The following is a 22,134-nucleotide window of genomic DNA, read 5'->3' on the forward strand; positions in this document are numbered from 1 at the left end:
TAAGACCCAACATTAAATTTAGTTTCATGCCCTATAATCACCTCAAGTCTGGGGCAGTGCCTCGGTCTTCCTTAATCATGCATTACCTCGACACATGTGAAGAGCTGGGAGCAGCTATTTTGGAAAATGTCCCTCAAGTGAGATTTGTCTCATGTTTCTTCATGATTAAATTTGGGTTCTACATTTTTGTCAAGAATCCTCCACCAGTATACTGTGCCCTTCTCAGTGTATCTCATCAGGAGGGGCATGAAATCAATGTCTCTCAGTACTGGTGAAATGAACTTTGATCACTTTGTTTAGGTGGTGTCTGACCACCAGTGTTCTCCCCCTGTAGTACTCTTCTTTCTTTTGGAATTAATATATCTTGTGGAGAGACACTTTAAGACTATGTCAATATTGTTCTTCTCATCATACATCTACCAACAGATTTTGTCATACTTAGATGATGCTTGCTTGCAAGCAACAATAATTTCGCCTAATGGTGATTTTCTATTTCCATCCTTCTTTCTACATTCATTAGTTTGAATTCTACTGTAAACAAGAATTCTTTATTCTTCCTATATTCTTTTTAGTAAAACATTCCTAACTTTTGATGTTATCAGAGACCATCATGTTGACTCCACAGAACCCTTGGTATCTGACTCTCGGGTCTGCCCAGTTTTGTGGTATTCACTTCTGTGCCACCATAAGGAAAAACGCCTTCTTTATTTTGCATTTAAACCTTATTATTTTAGTTGCCATTAATAGAATTTTTGAGAGAGGAGTGTGCTAAATGCTTAGCAGTGTGAAGAGGATATTTTAATTATTCAAGAGAACTGCTTTTATGCAATTCGGATGGACCCATTTACACATAAAAATTAATGCTAAATAGATATAATTTCCATCTATTCATTAAAACAAATACCAAAGCAGTCCAGAAATCCTTAGCAGCCTAATGTTATTCTTGGCACTTGGAAACAAAACTACTTTTCTTAAAGAAGGAAAACCATAACCTGTGTTTTATAAAACACTTATTCCCACTAATGGTGGCCTTCTTGCTCCTTTTTTCCAAGTACCTTCCCTGTTTCCAAGCAACCATTCACTCAACACTATTTTACTGAGAACCTACTGTGTGCTGGCCTCTTTTCTAAATTCTGGGGCCAAATCAGTAGACAAAACAGACCTGAACTCCCTGCTTTTGAGCGTCCAGTTTATTCGAGGGAGATAGACTATAAACAAATTCTTTAAGTGGTAGCTGCTTTGCAGTGACATTAAGAATCACGGGGCAGAGAAACCTCTAATTTAGATAGCATGAACAAGGAAAGCACCTCAGAAGAGGTAGGTGTGGTGAGATTTGAACAGAGAACAGAACGAAGTGAGGGAGAATCTGTGTGTCTTGGGGCAGGAGGCGCATTTCAGGAAACGAGCAGCAAATGCAAGCTTCTGTTTTAGGGGCAATGATTGGGCTGCATTTGCTAGTGGGAGGGGCTGTTGTGTGTCCCCTTTTGCTGTAGGTACACAGCCTTCTTTTGCTAAGTCTTTCATTTTTAGTGTCTTCCCATCTACTTCACTCTGCTTAATTTTTTCAACATGTAGTTTTGAATATATTTCCTTGAGGTCTGATATAGGCATAGATAGATAGATAGATAGATAGATAGATAGATAGATAGATAGATAGATAGATAGGTAGATAGATAGAGATAAACATTAATATAATGTATATATAGAGAGAGTCTGACTCCTTTTTTTTGATATGTGACTGCGGGCAGCTTTTAACCTTGCTCTCCCTCTTACCTCTCTGTACCACACCCACACCTGGGCAAGCTGCTCAGAAAGCCTGGGTGTGCCCTCCTTTGGTAGAGCATCTGAGCCAAATGTGGGGTAAAGATTCACAACACACACCCATCTGTGCTGGTCAGTACAATAGGCGCCAACCATAGCTATTGAGCAGCTCAGTTGGAAACATGGCGGGATGTGCTATACATACAAAATACACTCTGGATCTCAAAGACAATATGAAAGAAGCTGGACAACATACAGACCCTGTCTCTACAAAAAATGAAACAATTAGCCCAGCGTGGTGGTGCATGTCTGTTGTCCTAGCTACTTGGGAGGCTGAGGCTGGAGGATTGCTTAAGTCTGAGAGGTCTGAGCTGCAGTGAGCTATGATCACACCAGTATATTCCAGCCTGGGTGACCCTGTCTGTAAAATAAATTAAAATGATAAAAAACAAAGATTATATGAAAGAGTGTAAAATATCCTGTTAATAATTTTTAAGTTGCTGGGCATGGTGGCTCAGGGCTGTAATCCCAGCACTTTGGGAGGTCAAGGTGGGTGGATCACCTGAGGTCAGGAGTTCGAGACCAGCCTGGCCAACATAGTGAAACTCTGTCTCTACTAAAAAATAAGAAAATCAGCAGGGCGTGGTGACAGGTGCCTGTAAACTCAGCTACTCGGGAGGCTGAGGCAGGAGAATTGCTGGAACCCAGGGCAGAGGTTGCCATGAGCCAAGATTGTACCATTGCACTCTAACCCGGCCCAACAACAGCAAGACTCCGTCTCAAAAATAATAATAATAATAATATTAAAGTTGATTGTATGATAAAATAATATTACATATATCAAGTTTAAAGTATTATTAACATTAATTTCACCTTTTTAAACCTTTTTTAATATGAGTACAATATTTTTGTTTTGTAGAGTTAGGGGTTCTCACTATGTTGCTCAGGTTGGTCTTGACCTCCTAGGCTCAAGCAGTCCTCCCGTCTTGGCCTCCCAAAGTGCTGGGATTATGGGCATGAACACTGCGCCTGGCTACATGAAAATTTGTAATTAAATACGTGGCTCATATTTGTCATTCACCTTCTACTTCTGTTAGATAGCATTATTGTATACCAAAGTAGTAACAATGACTATGTCTTAGTTCGTTATTTTTTTTTTAATTCCTTCTTTTGGATTCTTTCTATTCTCTGAGCATGCATTTAAAAATAAAAAGACATTTCTTGGAGTTGGTGGTGGTGGAGGTAGGAAGGCCTTTTGGAGGATCTGAGAAGGAAAGTTCTCCCACCCAAAACGTCCAGAAAGGGAAAACATTTTCCAATCAGCCATGATTCTGAAACTAACATCTGCCCTCTCTCCACTGTTTAATTAATCTAAACTTGACCTGAGGCTGCCTCTGTACCTTGAGTCCCTATGTAATGAACTGCAACCTAACTTGGTATGAACTGACTGAAAGCTAATTTAATATATTTTTGTAGCTAATAGCTGAACCTCAGCAGTAAAACACAGCAGCAAACCTCCAATCAGTCATAGGCTACCAACTGATCAGACCATGCCCAGATAAATCAAACACCTAGCTGTAACCAATCTAGCTGTCTCTGTACCTCACTTCCGTTTTCTGTTCATAAATGCTGTCAGCCCATATTGTGGAGCAGAGTTGTCCAAACTTCTGCTGGTTCTGAGAGCTGCCCCACTGACAAGTCATTCTTCACTCAGTTAAATTTGGTTAGATTTAATGTATCTAAAGATTTATTTTCAACACTGCACATATACTGTTAGAGACAAGCAGCCTCTCTCTACAAGTGTTGGAGGAAATGACTTTCTAATGCTGACTCTGGAGTTTGCAAATGCATTGGTGTGCCTTGGCCTGCAAGCCCCGGCTCCTTAGCACTGATGTGCTGCTGTCATCACCTTCAGGCATCACCTGAAGCCCAAGGTGTGGCTGACTATGACTTTCCTGTGTGCATCTCTAGGGTTGGCATTTGTGCTTAATCCAATCCATATCTACTCTCTACAAGCCCTCAGTGTCCCAGATCCTTGTCCACGAACTTGGAGGACCAAGCTGGGGATGGCCATCCAAGCATGGATCAGCCTGCTTTGCAGCCTGCTTTGCAGGGTAATGTTTTGGAACAAACTGTACAGACTTAATCATGCAAAATGTTATTGTATTGAAGAGGTCAGAATTCAGAACACACGTGGCTGATCCAGCAACTGAATTTTACTACTACAGACTCTGATGAACAGAAAACAACCCTGCCACCTGTACACAGGCAGTCAACTCTTTCTACCAGAAGAGGAATGGACAGTAAGAGAAGGCAGAACAGGGGGAAGAAATCAAATGGATTTAACTAGATTGTCATATAAAAACTGCAAATGTCCTCTCATTTTTCAGAAAGATTCAATATCTGCTTTCAAAGGATTTTACTGTATGTATTTTCTTTATACAAGTACATTTTAAAATTTAAGTCTGAGTAATTTCAGTTCTGTAAATTTTGAAATTTCAGTGAGTAAGTAAAGTACTGACTACTGACCCTCAAGAGGCAAGTCTACACAAATAGGCAAATTTGTAAGTTTATTGCTGGGGCTCTGAAAATGATACCCCAAAGTATGGAGCTTTCATGCAGAGTGCTTTGAACTAAGAGAGAACCAAAGCCTCCCTGAACTTCTGCCCTGCTGTCTCTCACCCTCGTTTCAAAAGCACAGGGAAGGAAGGGTGCTCTCTGAACTTGCCTTATCTGCCTAAAGATAGATCTTCCAAAAAGGCACTCAATTGTCATGAGTTTCCTCCCCAGGAATCTCATTAATTAGGAAAAATTAACTGTATCACAGGAGGAGAACAGACTGAAGGTAAGTGCCACACCCAGACATTGTCACACTATCACCTATTCTTCAGAGGGCTGCTCCAAGACAAACTTTATGACTCCGGAGACTCTTTATCTGCATAACAAGACAACTTGTATTCACCATGCATTTCCTCTCCTTACCCTCCCATAATTTGTGTTATGCCCCACCCCCAAATTAAGCTCCAAGCCCCAATTCCTTTCTGTAGCTCAGGATACTATATAAACTTTAATCATCTAGCCTTTCTTTGAGTCTCATATTTTGTGAGATTCCCATGCCTATGCACATAACTAAAATTGTTTTTTTACTGTTAATCTGTCTACTGTCTATTTACTTCCCAGACTCAATGATCAAAGCTTAAGAGTGTAGAGAGAAAGGTTTTCTCCTTTACATTACATTCCACCCAAGATCCACAAAAAGAGAAAATTTTACTTTTAGATAATGAAAAAGTTACCCAAAATATACAAACCCTCATATCTGACTTTACTCTTCTAACTCTGCAAACTGAAGCCACCACTAGCTACTACAATTTGACCACCAATGTATACATTTTTCTAACAACTGTAATGAGGTATAGTTCACATACTATACAAGTGACTCTTTTAAAGTGTCTAATTCAATGGCTTTTATACACTCACACAGTTGTGCACCCATCACAATAAATTTTAGAATATTTTCAATACCCCAGAAAGAAACCCAGCACCCCTTCACCATCAACACCTGATATGGTTTGCATATTTGTCCCCTCCAAATCTCATGTTGAAATTTGATCCCTAATATTGGAAGTGGGACCTGATGAGAGCTGTTTGGGTCATGGGAGTGGAACCCTCATGAATGGCTTGAGCCATCCTCTTGGTGATGAATGAACTCTTGCTCTATTAGTTTACGTGACAGCTAATTGTTTAAAGGAGCCTGGGACCTCTTCCCTCTCTCTCACTTCCCCTCTTGCCATATGATATGCCAGCTCCCGCTTTGCCTTCCTCCATAATTGTAAGCTCCCTGAGGCCTCACCAGAAAGAGAGCGGATGCTGACACCATGCTTCCTGGACAGCCGCAGAACCATGAGCCAAACAAACCTCTTTTCTTTACAAACTACTCAGCCTTAGGTATTCCATTATAGTAATACAAACTAGACTAACACAACTCCCAATCCCAGTATCCCTCCTCCTCTGCATAGTCCTAGGCAACCACAATCTACTTTCTGTCGCTGTGGGTTTGTCTACTCTGAACATTTTATATAAATTGAATTATATAATATGTGGTCCTTTGTGACTTTCTTCTTTACTTAGCATAATATTTTCAGGGTTCATACATGTTGCAGCATGTATCAGTACTTCATTCCCTTTATTCCTGAACAATATTTGATTGCATTGATATGCCACATTTTATTTACCCATTTATCAGTTGATGGACATTTGGGTTGTTTCCTCTTCTTTACTATTATGGCTAATGCTGCTATGAATATTCATGTACCTAAGCATACTTTTAAATTTAAGTAATTTTTGCCGAAGGCTTAGGATAGATCTCCCCAAAAAATGAGAATAAAGCAAAGTTTTACAAAGCAGCAAAGCAGAACTTTACTGTATCGGTGATTGCCACTCTTAAGTCACCTTTTCCCGTGGAAGATAGTCCTTAACAGCCTGATTTAGGAACATCAAAAGAGATCCATCTAAAAATGTTGTGTTAGGCAGATTCAAACACACATTCTTTTATTTTTTTTTTTTTGAGACTGAGTTTCACTGTTGTTGCCCAGGCTGGAGTACAATGGTGTGATCTCAGCTCACTGCAACCTCTGCCTCCCGGGTTCCAGTGATTCTCCTGACACATGTTGAATAGTGAGTTCTACATTTCTCTTAAAAGAATCAGTATGTCAGTATGTTCAGTTCTTTGTTCTCCATTTTAAAGTTTAACTTCCTCATTCTCCTTGCCCCTAGTTTCAGTAAACAACTTGTTCCACCAGTTATAATCGGTAGTTCACATCTGTTCCCCTGGTCACCTGCTCCATCCTGAGTCACCCCAGGTCACCTGCTCTGACCTTAATCATCCTGAGTCAACTTTTCTGTAACTGCCCTTCCCACCAAACTCCTCACTCTGCCACTCCGACTTGTACCCCTGCTCTCTTTAAAAGAGCTAATCAGAATTACCTTAGACTGTGTGGTCCAACCCTAGCCAATAGGGGAACAAGACAGCAGTAGGGGCTACCTGCGTCAGGAGTAAAAACCCCTTCTCCTCCCTTGTTCAGGTGTGCTCTTGCCATGGCTTCATCTGCAAGTCACACTCTTCTACAGAAGTAAAATTGCCTTGCTGAGAAAATTAAATTTATGTTTGAGTGCTGTTTCTTTTGCGGCACCAAAAATTTATTTATAATACTCAGCTTCCCAAGTAGCTGGAATTACAGGCATGCACCACCATGCCCAGATAATTTTGTATGTTTATTAGAGCTGAGGTTTCATCATGTTGGTCACTCTGGTTTCAAACTACTGACTTCAAGTCATCTGCCTGCCTTGACCTCCCAAAGTGCTGGAATTACAGACATGAGCCACTACACCCAGCCTCAAACGCACACACTTATTGCATGTCTAATGTAAGGGAGAAAAAATCATTTTTCTTCTAACTTTCATGATTTTTAGCTGATATAACTAAAATTCCTATAATAAAAGACAGATTAACAACAGAAAAACAAACAGAAGTTAATTAACATGTATGTCTCATTTATACCATGGGAGATACACAGGGAAAATGAGTAATTCTCTAAGAGGTGGTTTAAATTCCATCTACTGAAACAAAAAAATAGGGGCGGGGTGTGGGGAAGGTCCAGTTTCGCCAAGATGGCCAAGCAAAACACCATAAAATAGCTTTAGGTTTGTTATGCAGATTTAGGTCAGTATCTTCGCCATTGATAGTTATGTCTAATGATGTACAGTCATCCTTCTCTTCCTGGTGCAGGGAGGAAAACACTCTTACAATTGGAGTTTTCCTTTGTAAATGTAAATTTTCCTTATAAAAGGGTAACTTCTACTCTTGTTTTCAGAGCTTCTCCTAGGTCTTCTATTTCTTAAAATAATTAGATCAACATAATCCTTATGCTAAAGAAGCACATTTTGGGGTGATATATTCTGGTCTAATACAGTCATATTTTGGGGTGATGTGTCTTGAACCTCATCCCTAATAAATAAAAACTGCTATTTGTAGTGGGTAAATAATTTTAAAATATTTAGAATTTTTTTCTATATATGTTTTGTACCTCTTGGTCCTCCTCTGCATCCCTACCCCCATTCAGTCATTCATTGCCTCAAAGAATAGATAACTCAGAGGATGGCAGAGAACAAAGGCTTTTGGATTTGTTATTGAACCGAGCTTGGGTCTGCTCACTTGGCACAGCAAAGCCAAATGCTGACATCAAGATTTGCTGTGAGATACTGCAGCTGTAGGTAAACAGCAGCAACAAAAACAAAATAATTTATTCATTAGTTATAAAAAAGATATTCAATGAGAGAAAGAAAAGGATTTATTGTAGGATGCCAAGCAAGGAGAATTGGTCAGGCAATGCTTAAGGCCCAAACTCCCCATGGCTTATAAGCAAGACATTTTAAGAGCAGGGGTACATTTCAGGAAAGCAGAAGTTATAGGCAAAATTGTAAATCAATACATGCAGGTTATACATTGGTTTGGCTCAAAAAGACAGGATATTTTGAAGCCGGGACTCATAGGTCATAGGTAGATTCAACGATTCTTTGATTTGCAGTTGGTTAAGAAAACAAAACTGTGTCTTAAAAGCTTGGGGTCCACAGAAAGGAATGTTCAGGTTTGGACTGTGGGCATGACTTTCTTCAAGCCCCTCAGGAAAAAATTTAGAACAAGGAATGGCAGTCAGAGTTCAGTCTATGTGACAGCCTTTGTGACATTTTCCATCTGGTGGGAGTCTGGATTTCTGAAAAATAACTCAAGGACATATGTCAAGATGTTATCTCTAGTTTTTATAGGGAACCAAATATATGTGTCTCTAACTTACTTGGGTAGCTATTGTTTTAAATTATTATTACCTTTTTGCTTATCAGGCTGCTCATTTATTTCTCAAGGCTAGCCAAGTGCCTGGAATTTCCCCTGAGAGGACTCAAAGTTTTCCTTTATTTCCATGCTTGGGGGAGGGGGCAGTGGGGCAAAAGGGACCTGAAAGGGGCCTCCTGCTCTCAGATTTTCAATCTTGGAAACCAGGCAATAAATTTGAGAACATATGTGATGAGTTCGATCAAAGTGATGCATTAGATCAAAGTTTTCTATCCTTCCCCCATCAATTAAATTAAGTTCTTCCAGAATTGAGGAAGAAAGAATGTATGAGGGAAAAGTGAGCCCAGAAAGGAACCCCTGGAGAACCACAGGAAGGTTTATGGGATTACAGAGCAAAGTAACTGTGTGTCTCTCTCCCCTGGCAGAGCCTAAAAGAGGTGCCACAACCTCAGAATAAATGACTTCAGGGTGTGCCTAGACAGAGGGAACCTAAACATCCTTGCAAGAGTTTCCCCTGAACTCAGCACAGAGTGATGACAAAAATGTGACTTGATGCTGCTAAGAGTGGCTCTGAAGTACCACAGGGTTTTAGCTCCACTTAATATCCTAGGGTTGAGGGAAGCACAAGAATTCTATGCATTCAGCAGAAGTATAGATGTAACAAGGAACATTCATCGACCTGACCTAGAACAAGGGATGATGTAGCAGTGACCTATGTGGATCAGTGGCCAAGGTCCAGGGCAGATTTTGGAGATCTTAGCAGATGCCAGCATGACTAGTGATATGGTTCTGTCTCCCTACCCATATCTCATCTTATAGCTCCCATAATTCCCATGTGTAGTGGAAGGGACCTGGTGGGAGATGATTGAATCATGGGATGGGTGATTCCCATGTTGTTCTCTTGATAGTGAATGATTCTCATGAGATCTGATGGTTTTAGAAATGGGAGTTTCTCTGCACAAGCTCTCTTTGCCTGCTTTCATCCACATAAGATGTGACTTGTTCCTCCTTGCCTTCTGCCATGAATGTGAGGCCCCCCCAGCTATGTGGAACTGTAAGACCAATAAACCTCTTTCTTTTGTACATTGCCCAGTCTCAGGTATGTCGTTATCAGCAGTGTGAAAATGGACTAATATAGTAAATTGGTACCAGGAGTGGGGTTCTGATGAAAAGATAACCAAAAGTGTGGAGGCGACTTTGGAACTGGGTAGTAGGCAGAGGTTGGAATAGTTTGGAGGGCTTAGAAGAAAACAGAAAAATGTGGGAAAGTTTGGAACTCCCTAGAGAGTTGTTGAATGGCTTTGCCCAAAATGCTGATAGTGATATGGACAATAGAGTCCAGGCTGAGGTGGACTCAGGTGGAAATGAGGAACTTGTTGGAAACTAGAGTAAAGGTGACTCTTCTTATAGCAAAGAGACTGGTGGCATTTTGTCCCTGTCCTAGAGATTTGTAGAACTTTTAACTTGAGAGAGATGATTTAGAGTATCTGGTGGAAGAAATTTCTAAGCAGCAAAGCATTCAAGAGGTGACTTGGGTGCTGTTAAAAGCATTCAGTTTTATAAGGGAGGCAGAGCACAAAAGTTCAGAAAATTTGCAGCCTGACAATGATAGAAAAAAAAATCCCATTTTCTGAGGAGAAATTCAAGCTGGCTGCAGAAATAAGTAACAAGGAACCAAATGTTAATCCCCAAGATAATGAAGAAAATGTCTCCAGGGCATGTCACAGGTCTTCACTGCAGCCCCTCCCATCACAGGTCCGGAAGCCTAGGAGGAAAAGACGGTTTCATGAGCCAGGCCCAGGGTCCCCATGCTGTGTGTAGCCTAGGGACTTGGTGCCCTGTGTCCCAACCACTCCAGCCATGACTGAAAGAGGCCAACATACAGCTCAGGCTGTGGCTTCAGACGGTCCAACTCTCAAGCCTTGGCAGCTTCCACATGTTGTTGAGCCTGCAAGTGCACAGAAGTCAAGAATTGAGGTTTGGGAACCTGTGCCTAGATTTCAGAAGATGTACAAAAATGCCTGGATGCCCAGGCAGAAGTTTGCTGTAGGGGTGGAGTCCTCATGGAGAACCTCTGCTAGGGTAGTACAGAAGGGAATTGTGGGGTTGGACCCACCACACAATTGGACCTACTGGGGCACAACCTAGTGAAGCTGTGAGAAAAGGGTCACCATCCTCCAGACCCCGGAATGGTAGATCCACTGACAGCTTGCACTGTGCACCTGGAAAAGCCACAGACACTCAATGCCAGATTGTGAAGGCAGCTGGGAGGGAGGCTGTACCTTGCAAAGTCACAGGGGCAGAGCTGCCCAAGACCCTGGGAACCTACTTCAGCGTGACCTGAATGTGAGACATGGAGTCAAAGAAGATCATTCTGGATCTTTAAGATTTGACTGCCCCGCTGGATTTTGGACTTGCATGGGGCCTGTAGCCCCTTTGTTTTGGTCAATTTCTCTTATTTGGAATGGCTGTATTTATGCAATGCCTGTACCCCCACTGTATCTAAGAAGTAACTAACTTGCTTCTTATTTCACAGGCTCATAGGTAGAAGACACTTGCCTTGCCTTGGATGAGAATTTGGACTGTGAACTTTTGCGTTAATGCTGAAATGAGTTGAGACTTTGGGGGAATAATGGGAAGGCATGATTGGTTTTGAAATATGAAGATATGAGATTTGGGATGGGTCAGGGGCAGAATGATATTGTTAGGTTCTGTGTCCCCACCCAAATTTCATCATGTGGCTCCCATAATTCCTACGTGTTGTGGGAAGGACCCAGTAGGAGATGATTGAATCATGGGGCAGGTCTTCCCCATGCTGTTCTCTTGATAGTGAATGAGTCTCACAAGATCTGATAGTTTTAAAAACCAGAGTTTCTCTGCAAAAGGTTTCTTTGCCTGCTGCCATCCATGTACGATGTGACTTGCTCCACCTTGCCTTCCACCCTGACTGTGAGGCCTCCTCAGCAATGTGGAACTGTAAGTCCATAAACCTCTTTCTTTTGTAAATTGTTCAGTCTCAGGTATGTCTTTACCAGCAGCGTGAAAACAGACTAATACAGTAGGTGACAGCTAAAGACCGGATACTTCTTCATCTCAATCCCATATTCCCAGTGTCTTGGTATGATGTAAGACCCCAGTGCTTAGACCCAACACTGGGGAAGACAGGAAACCTCATATTGACCAAGATTAAGTTTCTGCTACTCAGAAGAATAAGGGATCTTAAAATAAATTTTCTAATAGAAAAATAAAATCATATTTCTGAATTAACAGTCTGAGATTTGTACAAGTGAAATTTTTAAGAGTAATTCCAAGATCCCAGGAACTTGGCTCCAATGTTGTCCAAGTTCTGATTCCCCAGATCCTAAGATTTCACTTCTTTTCTAGAGATAGCCTAACTCTTCTCATTTGACCCCAAAATCTTGCTTATCTTCCTGTGCCTCACCTCTCCCTCTTCCCTACTTTGTTATGTCCTCCTATAATATATACCCCATACTCAGAATTATTCTTTTAATACCTATAATTTTAATGGCTGTGAGATCCATGAGGTACCATATATGTCTTATTCACCTGGCACATAACACAATGTCTGATATGTAATAAGCTGTCGATAAATGGCTGTACAACTTTTTCCTACAAAAACACAAAAAAGCATAAGAATATATCTAGAAGGATGTCTACTGCAGCATTGCTGGTAATAGTAAAAATTACATTCAAACTAAAAGTCCATCAAGGGGGAAAGAGTAAATGAATTAGGGTAATTAGCATACCTCTGTGATATGGAATAATATGTGTGCACAAAACAATCAGGGAAAGAAAAAATTTTATTTCAAAGTCAAGTTAGATATTTTCCTGAATTATATCCTGCCTTAGACAATCAATTCCATCACCCTCCTCTCCATGTCATGTAGATAACTGGGTTGACCATTATCCTTTGAGAGAGTCAAGTTCAAAACTTGAAATTTCTCATATTGTGGTGAGTGCTTAGAAAGACATACATGATTTAAGATTATAGGCATCTATCAGAATACCCATTGGTTATCACCAATGATTATCATCGTTACCATCATCAGTGATATTTATTGAATGCTCACTATGTGCCAGGTACCATGGAAACACTCAATATATGTTATCTCGTTTTGAATTCACGTAACAACTCTCTGAAGTAGGTATTTTTATACCAACTTTACAGAATGAGTTCAGGGATTGTGGCAAACAGACTGTAGCCTAATCCTCAATGTTTCTACCTTCTGCTGGTTCACACATTTGTGTAATCCCCTCTCCTGAGTGTACGTGGGAACTGTCACTTGACTCTAAGAGAATTTGGCAAACGTGGTGAAGTGTCACTTCCATAATTATTTCACGTAATACAAGACAACTCCATTTCAGTAGACTGGAGTCAGAGACTCTCTTGGGGTTGGAAAGCAGCCATATTAGAGGTTCATGTGGCAAGGATCATGGGAACCTCAGGGCAGCTACAACTGACAACAAGGCGCAGGCTTCAGACATACGTTGAGTCACATGACCTCAAGGAAGTGAAGTCCGCCAACAATCCACAGGAGTCTGGAAGCAGATTCTTGCCCAGTCAAGCTTTCAGATAGACACAAGCCTGGCTGATACCTTGATTGCAGGTTTGTGAGACCCTGAATAGAGGATCCAGCTAAGCTGATCCTGACTGTGGAAGCCACAAGATAATAAATGTGTGTGATTATAAGACACCAGGTGTGTGGTAACTGGTCATGCAGCAATAGAAAACTAATACAGGGAGGTGAAGTTTCTAGCTCTAGATCCCACAGGAGTCATGGGACTAGATATCCATCCCAGGTCTGTTTGCCTCAAACCCCATGTTCAACAGGGCATCCATGCCCTGCCCTCTTGCTCCCAGATGGTACTTTCAAGATTGTTCTACGTATGAGTCTGCATCCTAAAACATGACTCAGCTGAATTCCCCTCATCAACTCAAATCAAAGGATCTTCCCTCACCTGTATCACCTAGCCGATTCCACTATCTTTTCATATATATTGAGCTGCCTGATAGAGGAAAAATAATACGGGCTCACTTTGGGCACTATTGGGAAAGTTTTAGTAACCTGTGGCCCTGGTAGGACCTCCTTGAAGACATGGGGCTTCCATATATGTTCACAGCACACCACTGTGGGGTTGGATGTGTAACTGCTTAGTTAATTACTCAGTGAACTGGATGGGCAGCCAGCAAATGGTAGCACTTGGCTTTAAATGATTTGCTGCTCGGCAGCACCAACATAACACCTACCAGTGTCCTATTAACCAGGATGGACGGTAATCTCAAGCTCCCAGAATTCCCAGAGAATAACAATTTATGATAAATAATTATGGCATTTAGATATGGTGCTGTGCCATTTTATTTATTTTATTTTATTTTATTTTATTTTTGAAAAGGAGTCTCGCCTTGCTGCCCAGGCTGGAGTGCCATGGTGCAATTTTGGCTCACTGCAAGCTCCGCCTCCCAGGTTCACGCCATTCTCCTGCCTCAGCCTCCCAAGTAGCTGGGACTACAGGTGCCTGCCATCACACCCGGCTAATTTTTTTTTTTTTTTTTTGTATTTTTAGTAGAGATGGAGTTTCACCGTGTTAGCCAGGACGGTCTTGATCTCCTGACCTTGTGATTCGCCCACCTCAGCCTCCCAAAATGCTGGAATTACAGGTTGAGTCACCGCACCTGGCCTGTGCCCTTCTATTATTCTCTTGTGAAAGCATTTGTAAACTACATGAATCAATTGACTCTTACACTAAAGGCAGAATGCATTTAAGAGATGAATGAAAATATCCCTCGTACATCATGGAGACATAAAACTATAGTAGTTCACCCATCTAACATTACATCAGTAACCAGAATTTTAAAATTTTCTCTTGTAATAAGCCGTCATAAAAATATTTTCCTTATATCAATATATCCTCCTAAATGGTAGACTGAAAAATCAATAAGCTGGGATGCAAAAAGAAAAGGGAAATAAATATGTGTTATATTTTTGTCACTACTCTCATCACAGAGGGAAGCATTTAAAGAAGCAAATGTTATTAAAATACTGACATTAAATAAGTACCTATTTTATGGCTTGTCTGTTTATACATTCATTTGTTAATTTAACTCAGGTTGATCATATATCTATCAAGTTCAAAGGCTTACTATGTACCTGTGAAGAACACCAAAAAAATAGACATACAGTCTTTGCTTCTTGAGGCTTTCAACTATATGCATCTAAAATAACCATTTGGACTAATTCAAGCACAGAGAGCCACTGAGACATACCTATCCATTTTTGCACATGTATTTTATCAGTACACATAGGCATAGATAAAAGCCCAGAAGGATATATATCACAATGTAAACCATTGTTGCCTCTGGGTGGTGAGATTCCATGTAATTTTAAAAAATTGTATTTCTTAAACAAATAGAAATTGCCCATGAAAATAAAAATAATCATGTATAGCTATTAAAGATTGTTAAGGCTCATAACACTCTCCTCCAAAGTATGGCACTTTGGCATGCTGAGTACTTTGAACTGTAAAAGATGGGAAGGACCTCAGAAGCAAGAAGTTGCCTTTGGCCTTCTCCACACTCCTTTCTCGTTCTCCCGTTTTCCTCCCAGGCAGGTCATGGGAATGAGAATTCCTCTCCCCCAAAGCAGGTCATAGACACTAGAACCTCTCTCTCTTGAAGCAAGCCATAAAACCTAGAGAGGTCATTCTCTGACCTACCTCCTCTGAAAGCAGGCCATAGGACCCTCATTCCAGAAGAGTCTTGCCCAATACCCAGCAGGGAAAAAATTCTGTATGAAGAGGCCAAGAAGGATCCGAACAAACAGGCCTTGCTGGGATCCCCTGTTTATTACCATTAGAACATACCCTTTTTGTCTGATCACATTTCTATATGGCTGTTCATTCTTCATTGAACCTAAGCATAAAAACACAATTTTCCCTGGGTCTTTGGGCCTTCATTTCTGAAGGCTCTTGGTGTCATATGAAACTTGGTTGAGTTTGTTATGCTTTTCTCTTGCTAACCTGTATTTCCTATAGAAATGTTGGCTGTGGACCTCAAAATGAGTGACGGAAAGGTATTACACCCTTTTGCTCCAAGATCTTTTAAGCCATTAGGTCTGACATTAATTAAACAGGTCCACTAAATCCACCAAAGCAATCATGCAAATTTTTCTTTGAGTGAAGAACCAACTAAGGGAAAATAAAGAATATTTAGTCCACATTCATTTTTTTCATTATTACTATCAGTTATGGGGTACATGTGCAGAACTTGCAGGTTTATTACATAGGTATACATGTGCCATGGTGGTTTGCTGCACCCATCAACTTGTCATCTACATTAGGTATTTCTCCTAATGCTATCCCTCCCCTAGCCCTCCACCCTCTGACAGGCCCCAGTGTGTGATGTTCCCCTCCCTGTGTCCATGTGTCCACATACACCCTCCCAAGACTAAATCAGGAAGAAGTCAAATCCCTAGATAGACCAATAACAAGTTCTGAAATTGAGGCAGTAATTAATAGCCTACCAACCAAAAAAAGTTCAGGACCAGATGGATTCACAGCCAAATTCTATCAGAGGTACCAAGAGGAGGTGGTACCGTTCCTTCTGAAACTCTTCAAAACTACAGAAAAAGAGGGAATCTTCCCTAACTCATTTTATGAGGCCAGCATCATCCTGATACCAAAACCTGGCAGAGACACAACAAAAAAATAAAATTTCAGGCCAATATCCCTGACGAACGTTGATGTGAAAATCCTCAATAAAATACTAGCAAACCAAATCCAGCAGCACATCAAAAAGTTTATCCACCAAGATCAAGTCGGCTGCATTCCTGGGATGCAAGGCTGGTTCGACATATGCAAATCAATAAACATAATCAATCACATAAACAGAACCAAGGAAAAAAACCACAGGGTTATCTCAATTAGATGCAGAAAAGGCCTTCGACAAAATTCAACAGCCCTTCATGCTAAAAACTCTCAATAAACTAGGTATTGATGGAAGGTATCTCAAAATAATAAGAGCTATTTATGACAAACCCACAGTCCATATCATACTGAATGGGCAAAAACTGGAGGCATTACCTTTGAAAACTGGCACAAGACAAGGATGGCCTCTCTCACCACTCCTATTCAATATAGTGTTGGAAGTTCTGGCCAGGGCAATTAGGCAAGAGAAAGAAATAAAGGGTATTCGAATAGGAAGAGAGGAAGTAAAATTGTTTCTGTTTTCAGATGACATGATTATCTATTTAGAAAACCCCATCATCTCAGCCCAAAATCTCCTTAAGCTGATAAGCAACTTCAGCAAGTCTCAGGATCCAAAATCAATGTGCAAAAATCACAAGCATTCCTATACACCAATAATAGTCAAACAGAGAGCCAAATCATGAGTGAACTCTCATTCACAATTGCTAGAAAGAGAATAAAATACATAGGAATACAACTTACAAGGGATGTGAAGGACCTCTTCAAGGAGAACTACAAACCACTGCTCAAGAAAATAAGAGAGGACACAAACAAATGGAAAAACATTCCATACTCATGGATAGGAAGAATCAGTCTCATGAAAATGGCCATACTGCCCAAACTAATTTACAGATTCAATGCTACTCCCATCACCATTGACTTTCTTCACAGAATTAGAAAAAAATTACTTTAAATTTCATATGAAACCAAAAAAGAGCCTGCATAGCAAAGACAATCCAAAGCACAAAGAACAAAACTGGATGCATCATGCTACCTGACTTCAAACTATACTACAAGGCTACAGTAACCAAAACAGAATGGTACTGGTACCAAAATACAGACTACCATCAGAGAATACTATAAACACCTATATGTAAATAAACTAGAAAATCTAGAAGAAATAGATAAATTCCTGGACACATACACCCTTCCAAGTCTAAACCAGGAAGTAGTCCACATTCTTTTAAAAAAATATGTCTTCTTAAAATTAAGCATTATCTGCAATAGTGCTTAAGAGCTCCTTCATTATTTTCCCCTCAGGGGATGTTTAGGCTTATTTTTTTGTTTTTGTTTTTGCTTTAACTAAAATTTCAAAAGCTTTTTAGCAGTATGTGTCCTGAAAGATCAGATTGCAACAAAGCACCTTTTAATCAGTTTGCAAGATGAGCCACAGGAATGCTGGAGGGAGGGGTTCGGGGCATCAGGAGCTGGAGGAAACCTCTGGCAGCAGAATTTAACCACAAACAGAGTACACGCTGCAGCCCCCATTAGGTACTGGAGAAGAAATAACGAGTGAAAGTGCACAAATGAAAAATGCTCTGTAAATGACTGTCTATTTCTCGGCTGTCCATGTGTGAAATAGCTAGAAGGGGATGTTCTTGCTGGAACACTCTGGAGAGGAGAAATGGAAGGAGGCCTTTGATCTATCTTCCCATGTGTGCAGACCTCTGCTGTGCCCATGCTGGCACAGGCTATGCATGCGCAAGCTGGACACTGAATCCTGGGTCTGGCTTCTGCACAAAAGGGTTAGATGGAATCACAGAGGGCTTTTTCATTGTGGGCGTAGGTGGGTGAGAAAGATTTTTCATATGTTGACTTTGATATATTGAGTTCTCTATTCTTCAAATTGCATCACTTACCCAGTGGTAAAGTTGGAAGGGCTATGTTTGTGGTACACACAGTCTTGCAGCTGCGTGCTCCCATAGGGCAGGAGTCATATCTGTCTTCTTTACCATCGAAGACGTGTCACCTCACATGTGGCCTGATACAGCACAGGGGCTCAATAGGTAGCTGGAAGATGATGCTACAAGGGAGTGAAGAAATGCATACTTTCTCCTGGTCACATTGAAAATCTCTCACCTCCTAATGGGTCTTGTCCTTTCTACTTTTGCCCTTCAATAACCCATTCTCACACAAGAACCAGAATGATCTTTTTAAAAACAAATCAGGTTCTAAAATTAGCTTACAGCGATGGTTGTACAACTCTCTACATATACTAAAAACCATTGAACTACATACTGCAAATGGGTAAATTTTGTGGTATGTAAATTTTATCTCAATAAGGCTGTTAAAAAAATTAGATTGTCATTCTATGCTTAACACCCTTCACTGGTTTCTGACATTTCACGTAGAATTCGCCAGACTGCTTATTGTGATGTACAACATCCTATCTTTCCCACAGGCTCTGCCTGCCTCTCCAACCTCACCTCGCACCAGGCCACAGCTTACCTCCCACTCTTCACTGAATCTGCCTAGCTTGATCCTGCCTTCCACAATATTCTGTCCACAATATTCTTCATACTTTCTTTTCTTCCTTTTATTTGCACCTTAAGATTTCTACATCCTCTCTCTGTACATTCCAAATGGTGGCTCTCATTCAGATCTCAGCTCAAATTCCATCTGCCCGCCTTAGGTCACGTAATTGTGAATCACCATCATTTTCTCTCATATTATTATATTTTTATAGGGCTTCTACTTGAAATTATCTTGTTTCTTCATTGTTTCCCTTACTCAAATATAAGCTCTGTGAGGGTAGAAAAATATTGTGTTTTTAACCCTTGAAGAACTGCCTCATAGTAGGAACTGATAAATATACATTAAATGTTGACTGCCCGGTTCCTGCATGGTTTATTCTACCAAACTTGTCAGAAAACAAACAAACAAACCCATGAATGTTTACACCTGAGCATATCTTTACAAGAAAAAAAGTTTTAAAACTCATTGCTTTTGAATGACTTTTCATTTTTACATGGCACAGCAAAATAAGCAAGCTTCTATCTGGGAACAATTGATTTCCAAAGTTAGAAGACTAAAATCATGTAAATATTTCACTATACAAGATGTATTATAATGCTGTTAAGGTTCAGTCATAGTCACTTTAAGGGTGGGGGGTGGAGGGAGAGGGACAGCTGGACTTCCAGTCCAGACCAATACTAAAAGGCATTTGCAGACACAAAAGCAGCTGGATACTTACCAAAAGATCTAGGTCGTAAGAGGTTTCCTTATTCTCCTTTCGTTGATTATTTAAAAATCTTAGGAGAACCAAGATAGTATTTGTAAAATTATCAAGAAAAGTCTTCCTTTTAAAACTTCACTTTTGGTAACTATATTTCAGGAATGATAGGGCTCAATGATAGCCACATGCTCTGAACTACTTTTAACATCTGACATTCTTATATGCCTTTGCTGCTTCGAAGTCCTTCCACAGGAACTGTCTCAATTGACTTCGCCACAGCCTATGGGAAAGGCAGACAGGTGTAGAACTTTTTTTAAGGAGAAGGAAGCAAAGTTCAAAGAATTGAAGTGACTTGCCCAAGGTACTGTTGCCAATAAAGAGGGATTCTAGTCACATGTTTTTCTGACAAACCACTGGCTCTTTCAAAAGCCTTATTTAGGAAGCTACAGCAGTTCTCCTCACAGATTATCCAACAAGAAGTGATAGTGATAGCAATCAGTGTTTCAGAGAATTAAGAACTGGGAATAAGTAAGAGGGATTTGTATTCAACTAAGTAATTGATTCACCTCATTTTAATAATGTATACATTCCTGAAAAGTCATCAGTTTGGCCTTTAGTGTAACAAATTATACACATACACTATTTAACTTGTGTTCTTCACAGCCATATTGGTTTATGGAAAAATCATTAAAGCTTAGCAATCTTTTTGATATTTTTAAGGTTTTGTTTCTACTGTTTACAAATGTTCTTGAAAGCTCTAAGTTCAAGCCCGGGCGTGGTGGCTCACGCCTGTAATCCCAGCACTTTGGGAGGCCTAGGCGGGTGGATCACAAGGTCAGGAGATCGAGATCATCCTGGCTAACATGGTGAAACCCCATCTCTATTAAAAATACAAAAACCTTAGCTGGGTGTGGTGGCAGGTGCCTGTAGTCCCAGCTACTCGGGAGGCTGAGGCAGGAGAATGACATGAACCCAGAAGGCAGAGCTTGCAGTGAGCTGAGATCCAGCCACTGCACTCCAGCCTGGGTGACAGAGTGAGACTCTGTCTCAAAAAAAAAAAAAATAAAATAAAATACAGCTGTAAGTTCAGGTTTTAAAGCTTTTCAGAAGCAAACCAGCATTTTAATGAGTAACAGTTCATGTCAGGTAATATCCTTAGGCTTGCATTTAAGTGCTTGCTTACTTCCAAAGTGTTTTTATGAAATTATTAATGTGGGAGGCGTGTAAGATTTTACACTTTACATGGAAGCTCATTGACATTATTAGATAGATAACTGACACCATTTTTAGCCCAACAGGATGCTTCATATTGATTTGTTTCAGTTCTTATAAGGCACTAATTTCTCAGAAGTCTTTGCTAAATCTATGAAACTAATTATGAAAAGATTCTCTTAAGATTCAAGCACCAAGCACTCTAAAGAAATGTCTGCAATCGCATGATCACTGCAGCATTATTTGCAATAGCCAAGATATAGAAAAAAACAAAGTACTCATAGCCATGGCTATAGCTTGCAATAGCCAAGATATAGAAAAAAACAAAGTACTCATCAACGGATGAATGGATTTTTAAAAATTATGTACATTTATATATATATAATATATATATAATATATATAGATACTATATATATACTATATATAGATACTATATATAGATATAGATATATATAGATACTATTCAGCCTTAAAAAAATAACAAATTCTGTCATTTGTGACATGGATGAAGCTAAAGGACATTATGATAAATGAAATAAGCCAGGTACAGAAAGACACAATATGATCTCACTTATATGTAGAATCTAAAGAAGTCAAACTCACAGAAACAGACAGTAAAAGTGGTGACCAGTGGCTGGGGAGGGCAGTGGTGGTGGATGGGGAAAGATGAGATGTTGGTCAAAGGGTACAAAGTTTCAGTTAAACAAGAGGAATATATTCTGGTGATCTACAGCACAGCATAATGACTACAGTTAATAATAATGTATACTTCAAAGCAGCTAAAAAGGGGATTTTAAATGTTTTCACTACCAAGAAGTATTTGAGGTGATGAATGTGCTAATTAGCCTGATTCAATCATTCCACATTGGATATATGTATCAAAACACCATATTCTACCCCATAAACAATTGTCAATTAAAAATTAAAAATACTCAGCTGTCTCACCAAGACTCACATAGCAAAACTTAATCTTTACATAAATATCTAAGCGTTTAATCTTCACAGACATTTCTTGGACTATTCTAGTTCTTAAGAAGATTGAATTTTGATGTAAAATACTTCATTGGAGACCATAATGGTTTGTCCCTTGAGAGACCTCTGTTGAGTACTTGGGATGAGAAAATTCAACAGTTTATTATTCATGTTTTATTACTATTCTGACTACCCAATTGTTATTAATACCTAAAAACCAAGCAATAACTTCAAATGCAACTAATCTGCATTATTTTGCATATCCTTTTTTCCCAGTCCCTATTCCTGTACAGTTCCTCTTCCTCTCAAGCAACTATTTTACTTTCCATGAATAAAGAGTAAGTTTCAGTTGCTTACTGTAACAACTTGTTTTTCCATTCCTTACCTTTTACACTGAAGAG

The sequence above is a fragment of the Piliocolobus tephrosceles genome, chromosome 4 (genome assembly GCF_002776525.5).
Source record: "Piliocolobus tephrosceles isolate RC106 chromosome 4, ASM277652v3, whole genome shotgun sequence".
NCBI lineage: Eukaryota > Metazoa > Chordata > Mammalia > Primates > Cercopithecidae > Piliocolobus > Piliocolobus tephrosceles.